At 41.1% G+C, this 2,942-nt stretch overlaps 1 non-coding gene across 1 annotated transcript; it reads right to left on the minus strand.

Annotated features, from left to right (window-relative positions):
- Positions 1–1,487: 1,487 nt before the first annotated feature.
- Positions 1,488–1,561, minus strand: PCYB_122235. The gene has a single exon. It is a non-coding gene; the product is annotated as a tRNA-Arg (tRNA).
- Positions 1,562–2,942: the final 1,381 nt, after the last annotated feature.

A 2,942-nucleotide genomic window follows, 5' to 3' on the forward strand; every position in this document is an offset into this window, starting at 1 on the left:
CCGAGTGTACTTTGACGGGGTTGATTATCTGCCCATTTTTTCTACTTTTTTTTTTTTTTTTTGTGTGAAAGGAGGGGTAACCGAAATGCCTTTTTTTTAGCATATCCGTACATTCTCAGTTATATTATAATATTGGCTCTCTTCGGAGATGCCGTTTGTTAAAATTGGAACGATACAGAGAAGATTAGCATGGCCCCTGCGCAAGGATGACACATGACGTTCGAGAAGGAATGTAATTTTTTTTTTTTTCTTTTTTGCAAGTTTATCCCAACGGGTGGTTAAATAAAAAGTCGTACTTAATATATACCAATATATGAGCAGTAGTTTTACGCTTTTCCCGAATTGGCACATTTTTTTTTTTTTTTTTCCAACCCCCCTTTGGATATACGACGAGAAGTTGTAATTCCCCATCGGGAACGTAAAAATGGGGGGATTTTATCTTTTCCCCCCTCCATTATATGTGGAAACGAGCAAAACAAACGGCTTCTTATTTTTAAAATAAAACAAAAAGGGGAAGGCGTGCCGAGCAAAAAGGACTTTTCCCTTCTTCCCCCCTTTGTGTGATTAAGTAAACAGTTGACGGGACCCATCCAAATATAACATGGCGCTGTTACATGGAGAAGTTCGCATACACGCCTCATTCTTCTCGAGCACTTCTCACTACACCCTCATTTGAACCATTCTTAGAGGAAAAGGCACAGCGTTGGAGTAGAGTGTCCACCCTGATGGGGGCACACTTGGTGGAGAATATTTGTATATGCATAAGCAAACACTTCGCGAAGGCGTAAAAGATATGGCTTCACCATTTTATACGCAATGCAAAGTAGGGTTCTTTAGGAGTGCCCCCCACCCCCGTTTTGCTCACACCAAGACGAGTAATCCACTCGATAAGGATATCTCACCGTGTGTCCCCCCCTCCCAAAGGCAAAAATAATCACATAAACTGCAATGGGATCAAATGGAGAGAAATGGAAAGGGGAACAACTTCCTTTTCTCTCCTTCCCATGGCATCGAACTAGACAACCTCTTATTATTGTAAGCACCACGGCGATAAACACAAATGACGAGGTGACTACTGGGTCCCATTTCTTAGCAATTTGTTAGCAATTTGTTAGCAATTTCTTAGCACCGCGATATGTTCTCTAAAAAGTTCATCTTATGCGGCTATTTGGATAAATTTCTCCATCACGCCCATCTGAAATGAAAAGCTAAACGAACTCTTTTTCGACGCCCATGTGTGTTCTCTCTCATTAAGGCATTTTACTACTGGTAAGAGGGCGAGAGCAAAAGTGCTGCCCATTTAACTCAAAAGAATAATTTTCTTCCACTTGGAATTTATTTTAAATTCGCGTTAGCACTATACTTGCACGTTAAAATGAGCACAGATGAAGAAAAAAAAAATTATTCATTCCAATTTAGCCTAAAAAATTTCTTTTCTTTTTTTTTACATTTTTTAAGAATTTTTATTTTTTTTTTTTTTTTTGTGATACCCCCGGCGGGATTCGAACCCGCAACCTTTGGATTAGAAGTCCAACGCGCTATCCAATTGCGCCACGAAGGCTTCAAATTAAAATGTGCTTTCAATTAAAATATTCCTAACGCACAAATATTTTCGGAAGGCCTTCCCCAATTTCGAACGCTCAAATTTAACCCCTACTTGCGCACGTGCTTCCTTTTGGCAGTTATTTTACCTACCCTACATGGTACCCAATTTAACTCAAAATGATTCATGTGCTGGTGAGTGCCCTTCCAGATTGGGTAAAACAAAAACGCAGGTGAGGCACCACATGATACAACTTTATTTCATTTTACCCTACTTTGCGTTATTTATTTATTTACTTATTTATTTGTTAACTTATTTTTTGCGCACAATTTTATTTTGCCAACTTGTGGGGTGACACAGACGTTTGAAAAGGCAGCTTTGCGAAATGCGCCTGACCCTGTTGTGCTTCTCCTCTGCGTGGAGATGGCAGAACGGAATGACCGTTTCGGAAGCGCGAAAATAGCAACCGAACCGGTGGGGGCGCCTCCCCTCAGCGGATTACTCATTAAGTTGTGTAAATAAAACCGCGCCATTGTGTCATAGGCGTTCCTCCGCGCAGAACATCGCGAGGGGCCCCCATTGGTGGGTCATGTCCCAAATGGCAAGGTTCAAAAATTTCGAGGGTTCATTTTCCTTTTCCCTTCGTGCCTGCCTGCGTGTGCCCATTTTCGCGGCCCCAGCACAGTTTCATCAGAGGCACACAAAAAGGGAGCAAGATGGCTCAGTTGCGAATTTTGCATTTTATCATATCGCATTGGAGGTTACTCCCCCCACACGCTCTGTAATTTTCCTTCCCCTCGAAATTGCTTACCAAAAGGTTAAGAGGTAAAAATGGGGTACCTGAGCAAAATAATTGACCCTCCATTTAACGCTCTCGAAGGTGTATCATTACAAGGGAATTTTTTATAGACACTGTTTTTGGATTAGCTCATTTTAGTCAAACTCTTCTCTTTTCACAGAAGTGATGACTCCTCCCCCTCCGATAGAGCGCTGTACGGTACAGGACCAGATTGGGGTAGGGGGGTAGGCAAAAAAAGGATTGAGTTTGCGCGCAAGGCAGACCCACAACGGTATGAGAAGTAGAAGCGTTTGAAGCAGGAACGCATGGGTGTAACTTGTAGGTGTATACCTATATATACTCCAACCATTTGTTTTTCTATCTGCACATGCTGTGTCCCCCCTGAGCATTTGCGCTGCTTCCCTCCTTACACAGCTAGCTAACCATTTTTATAGCTATTTAAAAAAAAAAAAAAAACAAAGTCTTCTTCGTTTGTCACATTACACGCAATCAGATAAAAGGTTCAAATTTCACCATGTGTGTGTGCACGTGTATTTTTTTACTTTTTTTTTTTACTGGCGTGTATGTACATTTATATATGAATAAAAAAAAAAAAAGAGT

The sequence above is a fragment of the Plasmodium cynomolgi genome, chromosome 12 (assembly GCF_000321355.1).
Source record: "Plasmodium cynomolgi strain B DNA, chromosome 12, whole genome shotgun sequence".
In the NCBI taxonomy this organism is placed as follows: domain Eukaryota; phylum Apicomplexa; class Aconoidasida; order Haemosporida; family Plasmodiidae; genus Plasmodium; species Plasmodium cynomolgi.